This window comes from Rhinolophus sinicus, chromosome 4 (assembly GCF_057876585.1).
Source record: "Rhinolophus sinicus isolate RSI-liver-muscle chromosome 4, RSI-T2T, whole genome shotgun sequence".
In the NCBI taxonomy this organism is placed as follows: Eukaryota; Metazoa; Chordata; class Mammalia; order Chiroptera; family Rhinolophidae; genus Rhinolophus; species Rhinolophus sinicus.
In genome coordinates, this window is record NC_142504.1 from 100,472,040 (window position 1) to 100,498,951 (window position 26,912).

The window sequence follows — 26,912 nt, forward strand, 5'->3', positions numbered from 1 at the left end:
AAGTGATCCCCCTGAGTAGTCCAGTACCCACCTCGCAGTATACAATTATTAATGTATCATTGACTATATTCCCTATGTTTCAATTCACATCATCATAACTATTTTGTAACTACAAAGTTGTACTTCTTAATCCCTTCATCTTTTTCACTCTGTCCCCGGCCCCCCTCCCATCTATAACCTCAACAAATCTAGTGCCCATCTGACACCATACATAGTTATTACAATATTATTGACTATATTCCTTATGCATACTCTACATCCCCATGACTACTGTGTAACAACCAATTTGTACTTCTTAATCCCGTCCCCTTTTATCAACCACACCCCCACTACCCTCCCATCTGACAACCATCAAAATATTCTCATCTATGAGTTTGTTTTTGTTTTGTTTGTTAATTTTGTTCTTAAATTCCACATATAAGTAAAATCACATTGCACCTGTCTATCTCTGTCTGATATACTCTGCTCAGCACAAAACCGTCCAAATCCATCCATGACACCACAGATGGCAAGAACCCATTCCCTTCCATGGCTGAGCAATATTTCATTGTATGTATGAACTGCCTCCTCTTTATCCATTCTTCCATCAGTGGACACCCAGGCTGCCTCCACATCTTAGCCATTGTAAACACGCTGCAATTAACATTGGGATGTAACATCTCCTCAAAGTAGCATTTCAGATTTCTTTGGATAACTATCCAGAAGTGGGATTACTGGGTCCTTCATTGTCCTTTCCTAGAGCATTTTTTTTTTTTTTTAAGATTTTATTGGGGAAGGGGAACAGGACTTCATTGGGGAACAGTCATGTACTTCCAGGATTTTTTCAGTGTCAACTTGTAGTCCTTTCAATTGTAGTTGTGGAGGGTGCAGTTCAGCTCCAGGTCCAGTTGCTATTGTTAATTGCAGGGGGTGCAGTCCACCATCCCTTGCGGAAGTTGAACCAGCAACCTCGTGGTTGAGAGGACACGTTCCAACTGACTGAGCCATCCAGGAGCTCAGTGGCAGCTCAGCTCAAGGTGCCATATTCAATCTTAGTTGCAGGGAGCAGAGCCCACCATCCGTTGCAGGACTCGAGGAGTTGAACCGGCAACTTTGTGGTTGAGAGTCCACTGGCCCATGTGGGCATCAAACCAGTAGCCTTTTGGCGTTAGGAGTATGGAGCTCCAACCGCTCTGAGCCACCGGGTTGGCCCTAGCCTTTGTTTTAAAGTTTATTTTGTTTGGTTATAAGTATTGCTACCCCAGCTTTTTTTTTCTTTTTTCCATTTTCATGAAATATCATTTTCCATCCCTTTACTTTCTGTCTGTGTGAGTCTTTCAATCTGAAGTGAGGCTCTTGTAGGCAGCATATGTAAGGGTTTTATTTTTTTATCCATTCAGCTACCCTTTGTCTTTTACATTTACATTTAAAGTAATTGTTGATAGATATATAGCTGTTGCCATTTTATTATTTATAATTTTGATTTTTTTCCATCTTAAAGATGTCTCTCTAACATTCCTAGTAATACTGGTTTGGTGGTGATGAACTCCTTTAGCTTTTTCTTGCCTGGGCACCTTTTTATCTGTCCTTCAATTTTTAAATGATAGCCTTGCTGGGTAGAGTGCTCTTGGTTGTAGATCCTAACTTTTCATCATGTTGAATATTTTGTGGCAATCCCTTCTGGCCTGCAAAGTTTCTGTTGAGAAGTCAGCTGACAGTCTTATGGGAGCTCTATTATAAGTTACTATTATACTTGTCCTTCTCTTGCTGCTTTTAGGATTTTCTCTTTGTCTTTAAGCTTTGCCATTTTAATTATAATGTGCCTAAGTGTGGGCCTTTTTGGCTTTATCCTGTTTGGGACTCTGCACTTCCGGGACTTGTAAGTCTATTTCCTTTGCCAGGTTAAGGCAGTTTTCAGTCATTATTTTTTCAAATAGGTTCTCAAGCCCTTGCTTTCTCTCTTCTGGTACCTCTATGATGTAACAGTTGTTACTCTTGATGTTGTCCCAGAGGTTTCTTAAACTACCCTCATTTTTTTTTTTTATGGATTTTTTTTTTTTTTTTTTTTTTTGCTGTCCCAATTGGGTGTTTTCTGTTACCTTGTCTTCCAAATCACTGATTTGATCCTCTACTTCATTTAATCTGCTGGTGATTCCTTTTAGTGCATTCTTCATTTCAGTTATTGTATTCTTCACTTCTGACTTGTCTCTTTATTATGGTTTCTTTGTCCTTTTTTGTGCTTGCTATTTCTTTGTTGAAGTTCTCACTAAGTTCCTTGAGCATCCATATAACCATTGTTTTGAACAGTCTCTCGTAGGTTGCTTGCCTCCATTTTGTTTAGCTATTTTTCTAGAGTTTTCTCCCGTTCTTTCATTCGGGAAGTATTTCTTTGTTTCCTCATTTTGGCTGCTGCTCTGTGTTTGCTTCTATGTATTAAGGTAGATCTGCTATATTTCCCAGTCTTGGATGAGTGGCCTTGTGTAGTAGGTGTCCTGTGGGGCCCAGTGGCACAGTCTTCCTGGTGACCAGCTCCCGGTGCTCCAGGAGTGTCCCTTGTGTGTGTTGTATTTGCCCTCCTGTTATAGTTGAGACTTGCTTGCCACTGGCACATCAATGAGTAGGATTGACGCTCAGACTGATTGACTGTGGAGTTTGGCCACATCCATAGCTTATGGGCTGCTGTGTGGGAGACTTGTCTCACTCAGTGGGATTCACCTCAGTAGGCTCTCGTGCCTGTTTAGACCAATCTGTGTGTGCAGCTTGTAGGGCTAATTGGGCAATGTTCTGTTATGGTCTGAAGCCAACCTCCAAGTATGTTGGTTCTGAGACCTCCTGGGAGGGTCTCTGGTGCAGGCCAAGATCACCCACTGTGACTTTTTGGAGACTACTTGCTAGGAGCTACAAAGTGATTTGTAGTTGTTCGCTGCCTGTGCTAAACCTGGAGGTGTGTGGAAGGGAACACATTATGAATCAAGGATATCTGCCACCAGAACCAGGCCTGGGGTAGCTTTGCAAAAAGCCAGAATACCCTGAGGCCTGCTGCCACCTGATGGCTTCCTTAGATTTCAACTGCTGATAGAGCCTCGTAATTTGTGCAAGTTGAGGCAGGGTCTGAGGCAGGGTCTGAGGGAGTCACTAGAGTGGGAAGAGTTGTGTTCACCAGGTTAATGTAAATTCTGGTTTGGTGCCAGTGCTGAGCCTGGAGCTACTCAGCAAAAGTCTCAGAGCACACTAATCAGTAATTGCCTGGTGGAGGCCTGCCAGTCTTCGATAGTTTCTCAAGAGAGAGTGCAATATGGGTGGGGCTGGCTCTTCATGGAATTGGGTGGGTCTGGGTCCCAGTGAGTAAGCAGGGTGGAGGAGCAGAGCTCACCAGACCAATCAGATTCAGACTTGGCCGTGGTGGGGGTGGGCTCAACACAGGAAAAAGAGCACCCACCTGTCAGCTGTATGGGAGGAGGACCTCACACATGCAACATGCTGATTGTCCTCTAGTTCTTCCCCCAAAGCCACATGCCTCAGTCTGCCCCCCTTTATGTCTCTGACTCCTCCCAAATCACTGTCCTTTCACAGACACCCAAGGTGAGTGTCTGCGAGTAAGTGTGTCTGTGCACAGGCCATTAAGAGGATGTCTGGGTGTCCCACAGCCTTCTGTCCCACCCAGAAGGTTGGAATCTTCACTGTTTTTCACAGCTAGATGTTGTGGAGATCCTCTTCCTGGCACCAGTACTCAGAGCTGGGGAGCCTTATGTCAGGGGTTGGGGTCCTCTGCTCCTCTGGGGTGAACTTCGGTTACTGAGATATCCCTCCTGGTTCTCAACCGCCACATGGAGGTTAGGAGTTCATTCTGCATCTGTGCCCCTCTTCAGTCTTGATGTGGCTTCTTCTTTATATTTTTAGTCATAGGACTTCTGTTCAGCTAGACCTCAGATTGTCTTCTAGGTTGATTGTTCTATAATTATAACTTTAATATGTTCATGGAAGCACACAGGCACAGTGTTTACTCCTCCATCTTAGATCTCTACTGCTGTTATTCCAGCCTTACATTTTGAAAATGCATTTGGGATGTCCCTACATATGCATTTGAGGATCACTAGCTTTATGTCTCTAAGCCTCATCTATAAAATAAGAGTAATAATATTCGTTATACCATGGGGATATTATAAATATTAAATTATATAATAGATGCAAAGTGCTGGGTACAATGCCTGCGATATGAAAGATACCTAACGGTGGTTGTGGTTAAAAAGGAATTGAGACAGAGAGGTCTTAAAAGGCTGATAGAATTAATAGTCTGAGGCCTGAAACAATTCTGAACTAGCAACTGATGATGACAGTCTCGTGGTTTCTGTTCTGTTTCCTTTGGAAAGAATTTAGGCAAATCATTATGGTTTAGGCAAATAAAATCAAATCCCCTAGTGCTAAAAAGTCTTTGTGTTCTCTGGTTAACTCTTGTCTTTATTTCCCTAGGTGCCTATGGCTTCTTCTTTTCTTCTTTTTTCTTTTTTAATTTCAGATATGAGAAGTGTAAGTAACATCATTCCTAGCTGTTACATCCAAGTAGACTTTAGGTCTTAGTATCGCCTATGTCCAAAGAGAATGAAGTTTACTGCACTCTGCTTTGACCTTCACTCTGTGGTCCTCCTGTCTATCCCACCTTCTTTTCAGACTCAGTCCCACACATTTGATAAGATCTGTGAAACCTGGAAGCAGAGCACATCACCAAAAAATTATTTGCTGTTGACCAAATTGCTATAAAAGTCCCTCAGCTATTTCTCATTTATTTTTCCTGTGAGTATCTATTTGTGCTATTTCCATAGGAGATGGCTGGAAATAGTTCTTAAAGTTGTAACATATTTTTGTTTTGAGTTACTTGGCCTATAAATGTGTTTGTTTGTTTGTTTGTTTGTTTGTTTATGACAGCAAATCATTTTCCAAAGTGTTGGCATCTTCCTTTGTTTTCAGATGATAAAATATAAAGCTTGTGGATGGACCAGTTTGTATATATACAAATGAATTTGATAGAAAATTAGAATTGAGCATGGATGTTGAGAATTCCATAATGTGATAACTATGGTTTACTTAATAAATATATCTTTCTTGGATTATTAATAGTCATTGTGGCAGGGGAGGAATGTTAATGTATAGATAATGACAATAGATAATTTTATTAGTCTATAGATTGTAGTTATTAGGTTGGTGCAAAAGTAATTGTAGTTTTTGCAATTATTTTTAATGTTTTAAACTGCAATTCTTTTGCACCAATTTAATACATTATTTTTATAGATTGGAAGGATTTTGCATATTCTACAAAAAACTTTGTAAAATATTTTATTATGTTATATTTATGCATAAATTTCTTCAATGGATTGAGTCCAAACTCTAAACCTAGTCTTAATCTTCCCATCAAGTCTCAAGTTCAAGTTATGTCCAGTGTGACATAAGCTAGTCTCTTTGAGCTAGACTTGGCCCTGAATACATCATTGCCCTTTTTTCCTCTGAACTTTGCTCATATATTTCTTCCCAGTCCATGGGAACCCTTTCCAAATTATCCCCAACCCATAGTGACTTCTCCCCTTAATAGTAGACTGGAGAAAGGTAATTATTATTTTTTTATACCTCTATTACACTTACGTTTGTTACCTGGGATTGTCAGTTACATGTTGTAAGGTCTTTGAGGACAAAAACTATTTCCTTTCATCTTTCTATCCCCAATAACACCTAATACATATTATGATTCTCAACAAATACTTGCTTGATTACTAGACTCCTCTGTTGCAATAAAAAAAAAAAAAAAAAGATCTCCTGTGCTTATGTGTATTAACCTCAGGTCACATAATTGTGGACCAAGTTTCCCACTATGAGACATTATGGAGTTTCCAAGAGCATTGGTCTGCTCTCCTGCAGCTCTTTTGCAAAGCTATATTATCTCAACAAGTGAGCTGATGCAGTGGTTCAAGCTATTATTTAAACAGTCATTAATTGAACAGTGAAGTGTTCTGCTCACCTATGATTGTATAGGGAACTATAAATATATGTACAGTTGTGTAATTATCTCCACCAACGCTACCTTTCAAAATGGCTAATTATCACAAACATAAGAAATGCAAATGCTATCTCTAGATGCTATTCAATAGGACACACACAGGTACTATAATTCTATTAGAAATAGCAACTGTGATTTCATTTGCTCAAATTTGTAGTGCCTGGCATGTTACTTTCCCAGTGACTTGTGATTCTGGCTTGCCCTCCAAGACCCCAAGAAGTGGACCTGTGATTTCAACAACTAATTGCTGCTTTGAACACTAGATTCCAACAGCTGAGTTTCCTGAGCTGGAACTCCAGTCTTCCCATGACTGAATTTCCATACCTATTATATTCATTTCTTCAGAGTATTGGATCCAACTACTTGCTGTCTGACCTAGGAAAAAATTACTTCCCTTCTCGTTTTTATTCTGTAAAATGGAATTAATACCAAATTCACATGGATGTTGTGAGAATTAAATATATATTAAATATATATATAATATATATATATATATATATAATATATATATATATTGCATGTTACACATGTTCAATATGTTCTCTTCCTATTTCCTATTCCCAGCCTGCCTATCCTTTAACTGATTAGTCTTGATATGCCAGACCCCATCTTCATTCTCCCTTGCTGTCCCTTTGCTCCTGCCCCTACACCAAGTAGCAGGGACAAATGAGACCATTGACCAAGCATACCTGAAACATCGCAAATGATGTCAAATAGTATTATTATTATTTTTTACAATGCTTGTTGTGCCACAGTATTTTTTATTTTTGAAAAGAAAAGGTATTATTGTAGCTAGAACATAGAAATAAAGGGGGGAAATAAGATGTAAGGTGAGCCTGGAAAACTAAACTAGGACCAAATCATTTAGAGTGTGGGGGGCTGTGGTAAGAAGTTGTATTCCTCAAGATTCTGTCATTGATTTCTTTTCTCTGCTGCCTCTTCTTTGGAGGATTTATCCTCTCCCAATATGTCAAATGGCATCCCTGTGGTATACCAGTTGACCAAAGCTTGCTTTTAGGATTCCAGAAATGTATTTCCACCTGCTTTATGTGTATGTCAAGAATTAGACTCCTTACCGTTAGCTCCTTCCCCATGCTTTTCTGTTCCCCTTCCAGTCAGTGAGACCCTACCCTGAATCTTCCTGTAGCTCAACTTTTATTTATCTAAAAACTACTTATTTTTGTGTTTCTGCAGATACTGTGCTGGAAATTCACAAAGGGAAAGATAACAATTCCTGACACATAGCTTACATTTTGTTTGGAAAATAATGATAGAAAAGTCGTATTTTCTGGTTTTTGTCCTATGGCTTTTCCCCCCCATTCATTCTCATCTTGTTTGCTACTTCTGCCTTCTTTCTCCAAAGTTTAAGTTTTGGAGTTTCCTACAACTTGATATATGAATCTCTTCTGTCTTTCAAATTTATATTACCAGCTTAGATCTCTGCTCTGAATTGCTGGCTAATTAACATGAAACTTAACTTATCTTCCCTACTTGGAAGTCTAACAGACATGCTTATCACATTTGTGGGGCTTGAAAAATATGTCCACACATGCTTTGACACTCCTTTCCCTCAAGATGGAGTATGAATTCCCTTTCTCTTGAAAGTGAACTGATCTTAGTGACTCACTTCTAATGAAAATAATGCAGTGGAAGTGATGCTGTGTGATTTCTGAGACTGGGTTAGAAAAGCTAATAAGGTTAACAGGCTTCTACCTGGCTGTGTCTATCGTAAGACACACATCTTGGGAGTCCTGAGTTGACGTGTAAGAAGACAGGCTACCCTAAAGCCACCATAGTGTAGAGACTGTGATGAGATTACACAAAGATAGACACACAGGAGGAATCCCAGCTCGTCTAGTCCCCAGCTGTTTGAGTCTTCCCGGCATCAACCACCAGATTTATGAGAGAACACGCCTTCAGGTAATTTTAGTCCCTGCCTTCAAGCCTTTCAGCTGATGACAAATGGAGCAAAGATGAGCTAATCCCCATGAGTCCTGCCCATACCACAGATTTGTGAGCAATATCAACGTGGTTGTTACAAGCCATTAAATTTTAAGATGGTTTGCTTTGCAGCTATCTTAATTGGAACAATGTCCAGAATGAAGGTCCTGATATTCTCCTTCACACCTGTTTATTGTTCAGTCTTTCAACCTTAATTAATACCAAATCTATTCTCCCACTTACTTGGGCCAAACTTTTGTCAACCTCACTTTCCCCCTTTCTCTCATCCACTTCATCTTGTCAGAATATTATATCATCTTGACGTCCATAAAGAGCCAGAGTTTGACTCTTTTTCACCACTCCCACAGCCACCAAGGCATCATTTTTTATATGGATTATGGCAATAGTACATTTGGTATATTTACTGTGTTAATAGCCCCAATTATTTACCCCTCCCCGCACCCATGCCTTCCACCTATGGATTTGTAGCTGCTCTGATTTAGAGGGAGAGAAGAGTTCCCTTTGCTTTGCCTTTTAGTTCAGTCACGTGATTTGCTTTGGTCAATGTGAGGCAAGCAAATAAATCTTGCCTATTTCTACTTGTTCTCTCGCTTCCCTTTGATTGCCTTAAGTACAAGCCTGGGTTGTCTTGCTAGAGCACGAAAGACACGCATCACAGAGTTAAGTCATTTTCGTTACCTAAATTGAGTCCTTTTCAGATTAGCAAAGCTGCCTAGACAACCCAGCTGCCCAGAGGCATGAATGAGCTCAGCTATGACCACAAGACTTGCTCAGCTGACTCACGGGTTCATGAGCATTTGCTTCAGCCAGTGTGTTTTGTAGTTGATGTTACACAACATTTTCGTGACTTACACAGAAATTGATGCCAGGAGTGAGATGTTAAAACCTAAAATATATGTCATTGGCTTCATCTCTGAAAATGGGCCACAGACTAGAAAAATGTCAAGGAAATTGTTAGAGGAAACTGAAAAAATGGGGGCTATTCTATGTAATTATGAAAGAGTTGGGAAAGCAGTATCTTATGGTAACTTGGAAGATGGAAACTGATGATTTTTTTGGATTTGAACAAAGAGATCTCCAGGTTAAAAATGAGAGTGTCAGCTTTTTGATAGCTACGTACAATGTATTACTTTAAGGAAGAGCTACACTGTACCACGAACTGGCTGGTTTGAAAATAGAATTTAAAGGGGTATATATACATAGTGCCTAGAACAGTACTTGACAGTAAGTGCTCATAAATATTTGTGGAAAGAATTAATTATTTATTTGCAATTTCAATAGGTAGTATGAATAAAAAGCATACAGCTCCATGAGATGCTATAGCACAAGAACAATTATCTTCTTAACTCATTCCCAGAGATATTTGAATTAGAATGGATGACTTCTGGGCGGTTTAATTCATCACCATTAAAACGTACTGGTGTCCTGACATAATCCTTTATTGTAGACTTCTTAGTGAGGTTAAGGCATCCTTCCAGAAGTCACTCACATAATACTTCTTAGAAATCTATGTACATGATATTTCCTGCTCACGTAGTTCCTTTTAGGTTGCATTTCTCAGTCATATCACCATGTCTGATTTTTTAAAAATATCCTTCCAGGCAGACGTTAGAACCCAGAAATAAAAAGAGATCTCAGAATGATGCCTGACTAGCTCTTGGTAGAAGAGAATGATTTTCTTCCATTGTCTGTGATTCACAGAATGGGGTTTCTGGCTAAATATTGACCACGGCTCGTTGTCTACTCTGACCTTAGGTTTAATTGTAGGCAATTCTTCACCTAGATTTTGGCCATTACCTTTTCCACATTTTCAGTACTTCTCATATTTTCCCTCCTTCTGTTTTTCTTCTTCACCTTCCCAATTGACTAACATAATTTGAATTTTGGTCTTGTCTCCAAAGTGCTGCTTCCTTTCCTACTGCTTGGTACCCTCTGCACCCTTGATGAGTCTGTCCTTTGCAGGGAACAAGACATCACTGAGCACTTCTGGGCCCAGGATGACCCTGACAGCATCAGCTTGTGTGTCCCTCAGGTTGGTCCCAATTCAACAGAAGACTGTCTGAGTCATCCCTAGGGCCAAAAAATAACTATGAAATAAGTGTTTTCCCAGTTCTTCAAATATACTCTTGTTTAGGGAAGAACAACTTTAACAAGCTTGGTCTCTGGGGAGGTAGTTTGAAAACTACTTATTATGTGATTTTGCATTTGGCAGAAAGCTTTTTCAAGTGAACCTAAAGCTACTGGAATCCTACCTGCTGAGCAGACTTCCTGGGTTGTGAAAGAAACCCTCAGTTTCAAAGCATTTCTCCAATTTATATGCAGTACTCCTGTACCTCCAGTTGCCAGGAACTGCTCTGAAGCTTGCCTCACAATATCAGATTTCTCTATCAAGTAAAACCAAATATAAGCTATGCTTGTCACCTTCTGCATGAATTTAGGAAAGGCTCCAATGAGAACTGAAGAATCAGAGGGCAGCAGAGAGTCCCTGAATTTAAGGTGTGAGGATACATCATCTGTCTAACTTTAACACCTGGACAGAACTTCACCATGGCAAACAGTGTGGCTCCCTTTAACACAGCCACCGTGTGAGACTAGACTCTTGTCCCAAAGGCTGGTTTTGTTTTAAATCTTACCACGTCTCTCTTCCCAGTACTTTCTTTTAAAATCTCAATGGTAAAACTTGTATATGGCAAAAACTTGACTGCATAATGAAAAGTAAATGTCTCTCTCACCTCAGACCTTCAGTCCCTTCTCCAGAGACAAATACGGTTAAGAGTTTCTTATAGACCTTCCAAACACTTCACATGTATATGCAAGCGCATTGCCTTATTTTAACATGATAAATGAGAGAAGACTATTTCCACAATTCTGTACCTTGACGTTATCGCTTTAAAATCTTGAACGCCTTTCCATAATCAGCACACAGGGGTGAACCTCATACTCAAAAATTGCTATCAAGTATTTCATTGTCTGCATATAACATACTTTATTTAACTGATGGGCAGTTAAATTTTTTTAGTCTTTTGCAACTAGAAAAATATAGTACAATAAAAATTCTTGTATTTTCATATTTACATATATGTAGCAACTCTATGTTTCTGAGAAATTCCTATTAGAAATTCCCACAGTTTAAAAATCATATATGCATTTAACAAATTGCTATACACTGTTAAGCGGTTATAGCAATTAATATTCTCCCCAAAATATATGAGACCATCAGGTCCTCATACTTTCAGCAACACTGTGTATTATAAAGCTTTGTTATATTTGCGTGTATGATTAATGAAAATGGTATTTCAGCTTTAAAATAATTAATCAGTTTGCATATCTACCCTCTCTAATAATTTTATTTCATCTATAATCATTAATTTCCTTATTGGTCAAATCGGGATGATAATAACACTGAACTCAAAGTATTTCTGTGAGGTTTAAATAAATTAATACAACTAAAGCACTTAGGACAGTGCCTGACATAGCATAAGCTCTCGGAAATTAATTGCTACTTACTGGTAAGAGTAATTACCATTACTCTTATTATTATCAGCATTACCTTGTTTATGTGTATGCACAGTTTATGTTTCTGTACATATGAATAGTCTGGCATGTGCTTTGCTCATTTTCCTGTTGGATTATTGGTATGTTGATCTATTCAGATCCTCTGTCCATTTTTAATAGCATTGTTTAGGTTTTTGTGCTATTGAGTTGTATTTCTTTATATATTTCAGACATTAACCCCTTATCAGACACAGGCTTACCACGAAGACATGGCAGGTTTAGTTCCCGACTACTGCAATAAAGTGAGTATCACAATGAAGTGAATTATAATATTTTTGTGCTTGGAGGGTCTCACCTTCAATTTGTGGAAAAGGCAACATCGACATTAACTAGTGCGAAGAGCAATAAAGCAAAGCACAATACAGTCAGGTACACCTGTAGGTCATTTGCTATATTTTCTTCCATTCCGTTGCTTGCCTTTCGTTTTGTTGATGGTTTCCTTTGCTGTGAAGAAGCTTTTTAGTTTAATGTAACCCCACTTGTTTATTTTCACATTTATTGCCTTTGCTTTTGGTGCCAGATTCAAGAAATCATTGCCAAAACTGATGTTAAGGACTTGCTGTCTATGTGTTTATCCAGGAATTGTATGGTTTCAGATCTTACATTCGAGTCTTGGGGTTAGTTTTTGTGTATGGTCTTGATGGTCCAGTTTTATTTTATTTTTTTAACATGAAGCTCTCTAGTCTTCCAAGCAACATTTATTGAAGAAACAGCCCTTTTCTTATTATATTTTCCTGGCTCTTTTATTATAAATTAATTGACCCTATATGTGTTTATTTCTGGACTCTTTTAGTCTGTTCCACTGATTTACGGATATGGTTTTATGCCAATACCATGCTGTTTTTATTATTATAATTTGTAATATAGTTTAAAATCAGGGAACGTGATGCCTCCAGTTTTGTTCTTTTTTTGTCAAGAGTGCTTTGGCTATTCGGGGCCTTTTGTGGTTCCCATATACATTTTAAAATTATTTGTATTATCTCTTTGAAAATTTGCCATGTAATTTTGATAGGGATTACATTAAAACTGTAGATTGTTTGGAGTAGCATGAATATTTTAATAGTATTAATTTTTCCAATCTATGAGTATGGGATATCTTTCGGTTTATTCATGACTTCAATTTCCTTCATTGATGTCTCACAGTTTTTAGTGTATAGGTCTCTCAGCTCCTTGGTTAAATTTTTTTCTAGGGATTTTATTATTTGATACAATTATAAATGGGACTTTTTCTTTGTTTCTTTCTGATAATTTGTTATTAGTGTATAGATATGCAGCTGATTTTTGTATATTAATTTTGTCACCTGTGCCTTTACTAAATTGTTTTATTAGTTCTAACAGTTTTTTGTGGTGCCTTTAGGGTTTCGTATATATAATATCATATCATCTGCAAATAATGACAGTTTTACTTATTCTTTTCCAATTTGGGTGCCTTTTATTCCTTTTTCTTCCCTAAATTCACTGGCTAGGTCTTCCAGTACTATCTGGAATAAAAGTGGCAAGACAGGACATCCTGGTGTCGTTCCTGATCTTAGAAAAAACAAAAACAAACTTTCGGCTTTTTACTATTGAATATGTTAGCTGTCACTTTGTCATATATAACTTTTATTATGTTGGGGTATGTTCCCTGTATACCTGCATTGTTGAGAATTTTTATCATAAATGGATATAGAATTTTGTCAAACTTTTACCACATCTATTGAGATGAACATATGATTTTCATCTTTCACTTTGTTAATGTGGTGTATCACACTAATTGATATGGGGATGCTGAATCATTCTTGTATCCCTGAAATAAATCCCACTTGACCATGATGTATAATTCTTTTAATGTATTGCTGTATTTGGTTTGCTAATTTTTTATTTTAATAATTAAAAAAAAAATTTCAATTGCATTTGACATAAAATGTTATATTAGTTTCAGTGGGATGTGGTCTCAGGGAATCAACAGGATGGGGCAAATGATTTTAGCCAAGTTGATGGAGACTCAGGTGTGGTAGCTGCCTGTGTCAGCATGCAGGTGGTGGGGAGGGCTCAGCAAAGAAACCATGGCTTCTGCCAGCACTTCTGTCTGGAAGAAAGCTGCCCCTCCAACCCTCTCCCTGAAGCCAGACAGCTCAAGTCCTCCTTTTATGTCCCTGGCACCTTTCCAGTTGCTGCCCCATCTCTGGAGCTCAGAGTGAGTGCATCCATCAGCAAGTAAGTCTGTGCTTTAAGAGGAATGCCTGGGATTCCATCAGCTCTCTGTCCCTCTCAGCCACAATCTGCTCTGTTTTTCACAGCCAGAAGTTGTGGAGACTACTCTTCCTGGCACTGGAATCCTGGGCTGGGGAGTGTGGGGTGGTGCTGAAACCACTCGCTCCTCAGGGAGACCTCCACAGTTAAAATTATCCTCCCAATTTTCGCTGCCACACACAGGTCTGGCACTAGCCTGTTCTGGGTCTCCCCCCTCCTCCTACCAGTATGGATATGGCTTCTTTTGTATATCCTTAGGACTTCTAGTCAGCTACACTTCAGGTGATTCTCAATGATGTTTGTTCTGTATCATTCAGAAAGGCAGAGGGAGAAAAAGTAACCTTTCTACAACTTTAATAGGGGTTGGCAAAGTGCCACCCCCCACCTCTGTCTGTGAAGCTCCCCAGGGCCTCAAAGCCCGTTCTTCCCTGGCTTCTTTGTAGAACTAAAGCAAATACATGGAGCACTGTTTACCAGAAGCAGCCAATGATGCCCCAAGGAGCAGTTATCCCTGAACTTGTAATGCTGTCAGCAGAGAAAATGCTGATGCGATATTTGAAACCGAATTCAGGGGAGAAAGGAAGTGGTCCAGAAAAAGAATGAATAGGCGTAGCAGTGGTTCCCTTTAAATGTCCGCCAGCAAGGGCAGCATGTCCCAGTATCACCCTGAGATCAGTAATTAGAACTGACATCTAAGAATCACAATCTCCCTAAAGTGATAAAATAACCCAAGGTGACCATATATTCTGATCTCGGTTTCCAACTGTTTGGGATGAGTGGGTAGCTTTCATGGAAAACCCACTGTTACTAATAATAGCAGGCATATGCAGTTTACTCTGTGATGGTTCTTAAACTCTTACTTTCATTAAACTAGTTTGATCCTCGCCACAAACTTATGAGATGGATGCTGTTCTTATTTCCACTGTACAAATAAAAAATTGAAACTCAGAGAATATAAATAAAGTCACTCAAAGTTGGGTGACTTGTAAGTGGTGGGACCAAGATTCCAGCTCCAAAGTTTGTGTTGTCAACCTGTACCCTCTCTGCAGACTAGACACCAGGGTATTAGTGGGAACTACTCAGAATGTATTGAGAACAGAGGCAAAACCCTAGACCTGGGCAAGAGGGTCAGAGAAGAGCTCCTGTGCAAAGATGGCCAATTAATCATCTAAATGAGGAGTAAGAATTAGCCTGACAATGGGGGCTGCAAAGGGAGCAATAGGTACCATGACTTGCAGAATAAAGAAACTGGGGCATTTTCTGATAAATGAGTCTATTGCAATATGATTGGAGTGTAGAATTTAAAAGAAAAGAGGGAAAATGTGAGGCTGAAAAAGTTAAGCAGTGACCTATTCCCAAGGGGCCTTACATTGTCTTTAACAAGTGGATTGTGGGTAGGGGTCTGGAGAGAGCACTCTCTTTCCAGTCCTCCTTTTAGTATAAATGGGCAATGTTAGATGAACTTGCTTTCTTTCATATCTAACATATGGGGATGCAATTGTTGATAAATTTGTTCATCATTGGTAAGCAATTTAGCAGCATATCGGCTTTCTGGACTTCTGGACTTTCTGTTCTCATTCCAGTATAGCCTTTAGAAAAAACACTGATGGGTAAAAACTTTTTCCCTGGCCACGTTCTGTTTCTCTTAAAGATGATTTCTGCATTGTCAGGATCACCATGTTTTCCAGATGCTGCCTCAACCATAGAGCCCACAAAATAACTCTAATAATTGCAATGGATCGATTCTCAAATGTCTAGCCCAGAGAAACAACACCGCTTGACACAGATAAAAGCATAGATTACAGAAACAAAGTCTGTGTTTTGACCTCGGCTGTCCACTTCGCTGCTAGAGAACACTGGACAAATGCCTCAGTTACTCTGCCTTAGTTTTATCATCTATAGATGGGGGGAAATAATAGCACCTACCCCTTTTGGCTCACATAGATGATTAAATGGTTTATTACATGTCAAGCACTTTGAACAATGCGTGGCTCATAAGAAGCACTTAATAACCATGAGCTGTTATTGGTATTTGTCAAAGATAGATAGAGATTGTGTTATGAACAAAGAGCTATGGGAATACAGAGAAAGTAGCAATTTATTAGGGTAGAGGAGTGTTCAGAAAAGATACCACAGAAAATTTTGCATTTTTCTGTCCTTTTTTTGCAGAAAAGACAGACATAATACCATCCTCCTCCCCTGCCCCCTCAGCATTAGAGCAAGTACTTCTTGTCTCCGAAGGAGTGTTTATTGCCATGTTCTTGAAAGAGGGTCCTAACCTGTAGATCACTAGGTCAAGCTGTCTCTGATGCAGAAAGGCTCAGGACATCATTTGTTCACATCATGTCCTAAAAAATTGATGTGTGCTCCTACTTTAAGAAAATCTCATTTATAAAAATCTAAACTGGAACGATAAGCCACTGGCCACATTTCAGCAGAATTATTTACTCTATAAAGTGATTTGCAGCAAGGTTATTTTTTAAAATATTAATTTACAACATCTTGACCTGTGCTTTTTATGGAATGGGTGAACATTAGCTGTGGAATTTGAGTTGCTTAGCTGGGGTAGCAGTGAGCAACTAACTAATGTTATTTCTAAGTCTTGCAGCTTGTAATTGACATAGGTATTACCACCCATGCTTTACAGTTAAACCAAGATCAGAAGTTTAATTGTCTTAGTTTACAAATCCAGTTTATGAAAAATCCTGAATTAAAAACTGGACTCCAGTACCTGTGATTGTCTCTATATGATACAACTTCCAAACACATAGGTTTAAACATACTCCAGTAGGAATTGTCTCTTATTTGGTATTATAGTCTCTCCACTAAGAAAACTACAGGTCTTTAAATCAGAAGAGATTATCAGCTTCTAATTTGTTTTTGCTAGAGTGTCCTTGCTACCTTTGGTCCTCTCTTCAGCTTTGGTGGCAACGTAAAACCATCAGCTTAGCCTCCTGCTCCTACCTAATTCTGCTTTTTCACCTCATTTAACAAAATGTCAGCTTGATGGTAGAATTCACTGCTTTGCAAAACATAAGATGGAAATTTTACTCAATGACCCAATCCTTAAAACTCTAATTAAACCTATTTCAAGCCTCTGTCTAAATGTGGAGCTGACAATTTAACTGGTTGTTCAAATACAGGAGGAAAGAGAATGTTCTCCCCGAGTAGGACTCTAATCCTTTTTACATTGGCAAGAACAAAAATGTCTCTAAAGTAAACTATTTCTTATGTAGTGAAAATTTTCCATGATGCTCTGTTTTTGGGAGCACTTCTGGATATCATATTTTAGCCATTCACAGGTTAATCACAATCATTTTTTTGTGTGTGTGTGTAGTTGATGTTACTAACCATTTGCCCTGAATCCACTCACGAAAGCATTACCTTAACTGCTACCCCAAAAGAAATAAATTCCCCCAAATTTGTCCAGCCATACCTATTCTTTCAGACCAAGTTGCTTTCAATCTGTCTGACTAAAATTTAGTTCCGCTCTGCCTAACAGATCACCTGGAGTTGGATCCTGGCTGGCAGAACTTAACTACCAGATTATGTGTTTTCTTAAGATAGCAGACTACAGAAAATTTTCGTTCTCTCTCTCTCTCTCCACATATTTGTTATTTACTTGTCCTCAGCCCAATGGGTCAAGAGGTCTACTTGGACCTCAGCAATACAAGTTCTCAAGGAAGAGATGAAGAAGACAAAGGAAAGTAAGATTTAGAACCAGTATGAAGCTCTCAGTCTTGGCAATGCATAAAATAACCAAGACTTTGTTTTGCTTCCTTTCTATATTAGCATTCCTTGTGTTGAGGCTCAAGTGGTGGGAACACTGACAAAGACAAACAAAAATGTCCAAACTGAAAGGGATTTAAGATTACCTAAGCCACCTACTGCCATTTATTGATCATTTTGCAGAGATTCAGACAGATGAGTTGCCCAAGATCATTGAGGTAGTCAGAAAACCAGGTCTTTGGTATTCAGCCTATTGAACTGTGCACCAGAAGCAAGGTCACTTGTTCATTTTCTGTGGTCGGTAACTGCCACCATTTAGTATGGTTTTCTTTACTTACAGTCACAGAAGCTGGAAACTACACTCAAGCATAGAGCCCCAGTGATGGGTGTGGATTCATCAAAAAAGAAGAGATTGTGCAGAGTAAGAGGCGGTATTCTGGAGGTAAGATACTGCCTTGTCTTTTAAACTTCTAATATACTTAGATTGAGTATTTAGGAGGTTTAAAATATAATTTTATGATCACATTTTTATTTGAATGGATAATATGGTAACTGGAGATGAGAAAACAGTATGGTGGAGTCACACTATTGCTCCGTCCACCCAGTGACCTGCATGATTTCTAACTTTACTAGTACCACCAAGATGTCCCTTTGTTGGATTACGGTCCCTTTGTTTTCTGTTTGGCATCCATTTATCACATCTCATGCATGCGAAATCTATAGATTTTAAGTGACTTCTAATTTTCAAGTTCCCCTCCCCCATTCAGATCCATGTTTCTTGCAGGGAAGGGGTACCAGCACTGTAGATATTGACATGCTAGCCATAGCTCTGAGGTCCAGGAGTCGGTACTGATTGTGGTTCTTCCCCAGTGCACTGCTCTGTGTGCTCAGTAGCTTGCTGCTGTCAGTGCTGCGATCTTTATATTTGTTTTGTGCTGCCCCTGGTCAATTAAAACATTGATCCAATATTCCAATTCTCCTTGGCTTTGCTTCAGCCTGTCTTTTAACATTTGTCTTTTCGAAATTGCTCTGGGCAGGGCTGGTTTTAACAAAATTGTAAGTTTGGAAAAGTTGGTTTTACCTGTATCTCCCTTTTCTGTGCTCTTGCTTCACTCCTGGCTTTCCCCTGTCACATCACTATAGGAATAAGACTTCCAGGGAGGTCTGAGTTTATAGGTATTAGTTGGTAAAGCATCAATCATTCATTCATTCCTTCCATTCATCAACAACTTTTTATCGAACACCTACTGTGTTCAAGGCATTGGTAATTTGCCTAACACATTCATAATTTCTGTCATAGGCTCCATGTTTTTTGCTAGGTCATTTCAAAAACAACTTAATATTTTGCATTGAAATCAATTTACTGTCTATTTAAATTTATATCAAAAATAGATTTGGGAGTTTATATTTCTTGCTTTTTTTAATTAAAGTTTATTGGGGTGACAATTGTTAGTAAAGTTACATAGATTTCTTGTCAGGAAGGCAAACTAAGCATTGGGTGCTGACTCTGTCTTCCACATCAAATCTAACAGATGCTAGAAAAGATAAAGTTCATGAGAGCAAATGTGGAGCTTCTCATAACAAGTGGTATAAAATTGTGAAAATGCCTCAGGAGGCTTAAAGCATCCGGATCTCTTTTTAAGTGAAAGACGTGGCAGCCTGGAGCAACATGAGAAGGATTGGTAGATGGTCCCAGGCACCCAATCCTTCTCTCTCTCAGATTGCCCAGGCTGGAAGGCATGACCTGGCAGCACATGCCCTTGGCTATAGCTTAGGGTACCTCCAATATAGCAAAATGTGATTGGCACCCACCAAGTTCCCAGAGTCCTAAAAAGAAAAGGATTGGAATAAACAACTACACAGTACCTCGAAGGCCTACTCTAGATTATTAGATTTGCCTCATGTGTAGTGTGATTAAGAAAGCTGGGATAAAATCTAGACATGAATGAGTCATAGCAAGTCAGCCCAGAGCCCTGATGGGATAGGTATCTGACTAGCTATATGTATCCATCCAACAGATAACTTATGGCACGGCTGCTCTATTTTAGACATTGTTATAAGTGCTGAAGATAGTAGTAAATGATACAAAGTTCCTACCCCAAGGAATTTTCACTCTAAAGGGAGAAAATGGACAATAAACATGTAGTAATTGGATAATTTACCATGAGCACCTTCTCCCATGTTCTATCTCCAGTATAGGCCAAATAATTGCCACACAGGTTGAATATCCCTGGACAAAGGAGAGCCGGGATGATGTGATCATTAATGTCATGGGGCACAACATGACTCTAGGAAAAGAGTGGAAACAGTTAAGCAAATTACAGTTGTCCCTCGGGATCTGTAGGATATTGGTTCCAGGACTCCCCGAGGATACCGAAATCTGAAGATACTCGAGTCCCTTGTACAAAATGACGGAGAACAACGCACACAGTCGGCCCTCCGCGTCCTTGGATTCCCAACTGTGGCTCAAACACTGTTTTCCATCCATGATTTGTTGAATTAGCAGATGCAAAACCCTCAGATACTGAGGGCAGACTGTATATCAATAGACAATCCACTTAGAGCTCCCTTTCCCCCAAATCACGGCTAGAAGAACAAAGTTAGGATTAGACTTCACTCTTCCCAGATATAGAGGGAGCTAACCCTGCAAAAGGACTACCAATAAGATAACAGTACAATTTTAAAGTCACAAAATATTTGATGAGTGTGACCACAATTACAACAACAAAAATACATGGTAGAGAAAGCAGAGCTAATGGAGCAGAAAAAAACACAAACTTTGAATAAGCATAATACATATCCTCAGGGAAATAAGGAAATTTATTCTAAACATGGAAAAGGGACAGATGTTTCTAAAGAAAAACTAGTTAGAGATATTGGATGTGAAACAATGTAATTATTTAAATAAGGGTTCCATAGAAAATTTAAATAGCAGAATAGGTACAAAGACTTAATTAATGGGCTGGAAAATCATATTGAGAATATTATCCAGATTAAGGGGATGGCGTAAATAAATGGGCAGAACGTATTTGAAACAAATTCAGAGATAAAGAAGATCAAATCAGAGTGCAAACATTTATTTAACAGGAATTCCAGAAAGGAATATTAAGACGATAATGTGGGAAGGTAATCTTGGAGGAAAAAGTGAGTAATTTCCAGAACTAAAGGAAAGCACATGACCTTAGATTAAAAATGGTTTCAGAAGGTGAAGCAGCACACATTAAAAAAAAACAAAGAAATAAAAGCACACATCCAGACACATCAGAGTGAAATTTAGCAAATAGCTTCCAGAGTGAAAAACAAATCATCTATAAAGCCACAGGCATGAGGTTGGACATCACATTTCTCAAAAACAACAAGACAATGAGATCATGTGTTTTTAGGGGTCAGGAGAAGGAATTGATTTCAATTATCCAGAAAGTAGATATTTGAAATGATAGGGTAAAGTAAAAATCTTTTCACGTTAACATTCATAGACCTTATCTAAAGCTTTTGTTGAGCATAGTCTCTAACAAGAATATAAATTAGTCAGGAGGAGAGCAGGAAGAATTATTGAGAGCAGGAATAAATAAGGGAATTGGTAAATATTATATGTTTCGTATGTGGAGAACTGACCCTGGGTGGTGAACACGCAACGTGATATATCGATGATATAGCACAGAATTGTACACTTGAAATCTATGTAAGTTTACTAACCATTGTCACCCCAATAAATAATTTTTAAAAAGGAAATATATACCTACAAAATCTAATCTAGAATTTAATGTCACATCAAAACAGGCGACGTGAATTGCAGTAGGGTACAGGGGAGATAAAAGTCAGCCGAAGGTCTTATCGTGTGTGAGAGAGAGACATGGATATTAAAGAAATTGAGACATTGACCTAAAAAAGAGAACTATGTGCTTTAATGGAATTGTAACTATCAGAAAAATGCGATGAAATACATACAAGTTATGACAATTAAGTCTGTGAACTTGTTGCAATGATGTTGTTAACCTTTTCTGATATCAGAGGGATTATTTATTATGAATCTGTACCAACTGGACAAACAGTTAGCCAGACTTACTATTTGGAAGTGTTGAAAAGGCTGCGTGAAAAAGTTAGACAACCTGAACTTTTCACCAACAATTCATGGCTCTTGTATCACGACAATGCACCAGCTCACATAGCACTGTCTGTGAGGGAGTTTTTATTCAGTAAACAAACAATTGTATTGCAACACCCTACCCTCCCTACTCACCTGATCTGGCCCCCAATGACTTCTTTCTTTACCCGAAGATAAAGGAAATATTAAAGGGAAACATTTTGATGACATTCAGGACATCAAGGGTAATACAATGACAGCTCTGATGGCCATTCCAGAAAAAGAGTTCCAAAACTGCTTTGAAAGGTGAACTAGGCGCTGGTATCAGTGCATAGCTTCCCAAGGGGAGTACTTCGAAGGTGACCGTAGTGATATTCAGCAGTGAGGTATGTAGCACTTATTCTAGGATGAGTTCACGAACCTAATTGTCAGACATCATAACCCTCCCCTTGTAAGTGTGAAAGCTCATAATGACTCCTTTCAAAGAATACAGTATGGAGAAGGGGAAAACTATAACTTTACAGTGAAGAAACTGGACAAATACAAATTCTCTCAATCAGCTGGTCAAGATTAATATCAACAGGTGAAAGTGGCACTCAGTCTCTGTGGTCTTCCTGCCATAATCCATAAATCCAGTTTAATCATGAGAAAAACATGAGGCAACTCCCAACTGAGGAGCATTCTACAAAATACCTGGTTAGTACCTTTCAAAACTGGTCAAAGTAACCAAAAAGTAGTGAAAATCTGAGAAATGGTCACAGCCCAGAAAAGCCTGAAGGAACCTGATGGCTAAATGTACTGTGAAATTCTGAATGGGAATAGAAAACAAATATATTGGGTAAAACTAAGGAAATCTGAATAGTGTATGAACTTTAGTTAATAACAACATATCAATACTGGTTTATTAATTGTAAGAAATGTGCTCTGCCAATGTAAGATGTTAATATTTAGGGATACTGGCTGTGGGGTATGCAGAAACTCTCTGTATTATGTCCACAAGTTTTCTGTAACTCTAAAACGATTTTTAAATTGTTTAAAAAGTTCATTTTAAAAAGGCTAGCTGACAAGCTAGTTTTTTTATTTTAATTGATCATAGTACTAATGTAAGATCTTAGTCTATAAAACTCTTAGAAGAAGACATAGGAGTAGTTTTTGGATTAGACAATAGTTTCTAGATATAACACCAAAAATATTAGCCACAAAAGGAAAAAGAAAATCAACAACACCAAAATTAAAAAAAAAAAAAAATTGTAGTGCAAACAATACATCAAGAAAGTGAAACAGCAACCCCCCTGAATGGAGAAAATATTAGCAAATGCTATGTCTGATATATATCCAGAACATATAAAGCATGCATACAACTAAATAATAAAAAGAAAATGCAATTGAAAAATGGGTGAGGGATATAAACAGACTTTTCTTTAAAGAAAATATACAAATGGCCAACATTTGTGTCATTAGTCATTAGGGAACTGCAAATCAAAACCGCAGTGAGATACCACTTCACACCCACTGAATGGCTACAATAAAGTGTTGTCTAGGATGTGAAGAAATGGGAAACCCATATATGCTGCTTTGGAAGTTCCTCAGTTTGTCAGTTCTTCATACTGTGGTCTAGCTTTTCCACTTTTATGTATATACGTAAGAGGAATGAAAACACATGTCCACACAGACTTGTACATTAATGTTCATAGCAGCATTAATTATGAGGGCTAAAAGAAGAAAACAACAACACCAGTGTCTACCAGCTGATGAATGGAAGCACAAAATGTGGCATATCCACACAATTAAACATTATTTGGCAATAAAAACATGAAATATTGATGCATGCTACACTGATACATGCTACAACATACATAAATCTTAACATTATCCTAAGTGAAAGAAACCAGACAGAAATGACCACACATTGTATGATTCCATTTGTATGAAATGTCCAGCATAGGAAAATCCATGGACACTGAAAGTAGATTAGTGGTTATCGGAAGCTAGAGGTGGGAGGGAAGGACGAGTGGCTGCTAATGGGTGTAGGTTTCTTTTGGGGGTAAGGAGAATGTTCTAATTTAGAGAGTGGTTATATTTGCACAAGTCTGTGAATAAACGAAAAGCCATAGAATCATGGCCTTTAATGACTGAATTTTATGGAAGGAATTCTATCTCAACAATGCTGCTATATATATTCAAAATTAAGCATTTAGAAAATTTGAAGATAACAAATACAATGCTTGATTGAGTAAACAGAGAACATATTTCGTCTTTGGCACCCATGAACTGTTCTTCAAAACCAGTCATGTAGCAGGTCACAGAGGAATTTCAACAAATTCAAAGAACCAGTACCATACACATACACGTAATGGTCTTTGACCACCATGCCGTAAAATTAGAAATTATTAACAAAAGGACATATTTAACATTCCTGTGTGAACCAGATCTATAATAATCATGCCTCTATATAACCCCTGGGTTAAAAAGGAAATCAAAAGTGAAATTGTAAACTACTACAGCTAAATAAAATGAAAGCAGTGCATTTCAAAATGTGCGTTACGCTCCTAGAGAGTACCAAGAAGGAAATAATAGTTTTCACTATAATTACCAGAAAATAAGTAAGGCTGGAGATACATGAGATTCAATTCAATAGGCCAGAAAAAGAGAAACAGAACACATTTAAAGGAACAAAAAGAAATGAAATCATAAAAAGAAGGCCAGAAATCAATGGAGTACAGGAAAACAGGGTAATTTTTAAAAAGCATGCTCTTTGCAAAACCAATTATAACAGATAAACTTGTAGCTAAACAGACCACGATGAAAAGAAGAAACACAACATGCAAATTCAAAGAAAAATGTGAAAATATGTAAAATATAGTAGATTGTAGAAAGGCATTAAATATAATGAAAATTTGTCATACTCATATGCTAACAGACTGGAAAACCTAGGTAAAGGAATACATTTCTAAAAAACAAAACAAAACAAAAACCCCACATAAAACAAAAAACAGTATCATTATCCTAGAAGATATAGGAAAACATAAAAGGACATTAGCCATTCAAAAAACTGAAATGGTAATAAAGACCAAATGTACCTTGGACACGTACTTTGTAACCCTTTTTCCATCACACTTTTTCTGGCTCAATTTTTGGGCAACTAGTTCTTCCCCCTCCAGTCCACTTGTCAGATTGCTTCTTGACTGATCTTTTTAAATAGTAAATATAATAATGACCCTTCCTGCTTATGGGTCATATAACTGTGAACTGCCTTCCTACAGATTTAGGGTAAAATGCATAATCTTTGGCTTACTCTTTGCCCCATTTCTCAAATGGGTTATGTTTCTCTGCTTTTTGATGCCTTTGCTCATGCTTCCCCCTCTCCTTGGAATACCTACCCTTTCAAGCTTTTCATCATCTCACTATTTCTCATCCCTTAGACCTCGAATAGACAACTTACCCCTAGTCTGATTCAGCTTTACTCACTTTGCATTCTTGTTGCAATCTGCAAATAAGTAAATAGTATTTGTTCTCATAAATAGAAAACCAGTATCACTTGGCATAAAGGGAAGGCAGGTGAAAAACTAAATAATTTTTAGCATTATTTTAAATGGATACCATGGCCTGCTCTTGACTCTCCACCTGCGGTCTATTCTCAGTTTACTGAAAAGGATATCACCATATGTGGGACAAGTGGTAAAAATAAGCACTAAACCAAAAATTTTTTCTCTTTGATATTACAGAAGGATTGAGAGAGAACTGTAAATAGAATAATTTCCTGATTTCAATAGACATAATTTTATGTCCCATACATAGGAGTAGAGATTTGTCTAAGGTATGATTTCTGTCCTCAGGGAATTCCTGTAAGATGCCAACTTTGCTGTAGTATTTGCATTCCCATATGGGCTCTTAAATACTTTAAAAAAAGAAAAAGAAAAAAAGAGAAGAAAGAAAAACAATATGGACTTTCCAAAAATCATAACCAAATTTCAATGTAGAGGAAGCTAGTTGGGGAAAAATGGTGCACTTTAATTTACAGCTTGTAAATATGTAGTTGGCTGCTTATTCCTGCATTTTGTCAGTGGTGGTTGATTCCTGCTTGTGGATAGTTAAATGCTATCCACAGGTACCATGTGACAGTGAACTTGGTACAGCAAGTTTTATCCTGAACATAGATAAAAGCAGCTGATCTGGAGTCCTCGTCTTCCTTCAGGACACCATGCAGGTGTCTGGTAAAATCAAACACTTGCTGACGAGAGCTGCCATCGCCAATATGTGCGCGTGTATTTGTGTACCTATATCTATGTATCTATCTATGTATGTATGTATCTATGCATCTATATATGTATGTGTGTATGTATGTATGTATGTATGTATGTATGTATGTATGTATGTATCTATCTATCTATCTATCTATCTATCTATCTATCTATCTATCGATCTATCATCTACCTACCTACCTATCACCTATCTACAAGGTATGATAAAAAAATATGGTGAATGTTTAAGTATAAAAAAATATATATTTAAAAATTAAAGACACATGGCCATTAATCCCCCTCAAACTACTCCCTCCTCACTTTGAACACATTTATCCCATCATTCTTGCCAGTTTCTGAAGCAGTTCTGGACGTCTTCTTTCATGAGTCTCTGGTTGTGCTGTCATGGCTGCTTCAATGTTCTGCATTGATTCAAAATGTTTACCTTTCATGGTCATTTTGACTTTGGGGAAGAGCCAGAAGTCACATGGTGCCAGATCCAGTGAATAAGGTTGATGACACACTGTAATGTTTTTATTTGACAGAAATCGCCATATACCAGAAGTGATATGTGACACAGAGCATTGTCATGATGGAGGATGAAGTAAAGACACTCATGAAAGAGTACTTCCAGAACTGCTTCAGAGAGTGGAAAGAATGATGGGAAAATTGTGTTCGAAGTGAGGGGGAGTATTTTGAGGAGGATTAATGTCAATGTGTCTTTAACTGTGATAATTTTTTAAATTTAAGTATTCACTGTATTTTTAGGTCACACCTCATATTATTTATCTATGTATAATCTATCTATGTATCTCTCTATATATGTATCTATTTTTCATGTATCAATTTATGTATCTATCTATCATCTATCTACAGGGTGTGCCAAAAAATGTACACAAGTGGACACTTTGATCAATGTGTTCAAGCAGTAGTTCTTCATAAGCAGAAGAGTCTGGATGCTGATGGTAACCACTTTGAGCACCTCTTGTAATTGCAGAAGTGAAAAATGGCTTGTATTCATCTTATGTTATCAGTATATATTGAGTATTGCAATTTTAATACAGTTTTTCTTAAAATGTCCATA

The 26,912-nt window shown here is 38.0% G+C and overlaps 1 long non-coding RNA gene across 2 annotated transcripts in view; it reads left to right on the forward strand.

Annotated features, from left to right (window-relative positions):
- LOC109440954 (uncharacterized) overlaps nt 1-26,908 on the forward strand; it is a 119,379-nt gene extending 92,471 nt beyond the window's left edge. For both annotated transcript variants that reach the window (XR_012498628.2, XR_012498629.2), the window contains exons 2-3: nt 17,844-17,945; nt 26,374-26,908. This is a non-coding gene — a long non-coding RNA (uncharacterized LOC109440954). The remainder of the gene's footprint in view (nt 1-17,843; nt 17,946-26,373) is intronic.
- The last annotated feature ends 4 nt before the right edge of the window (nt 26,909-26,912 follow it).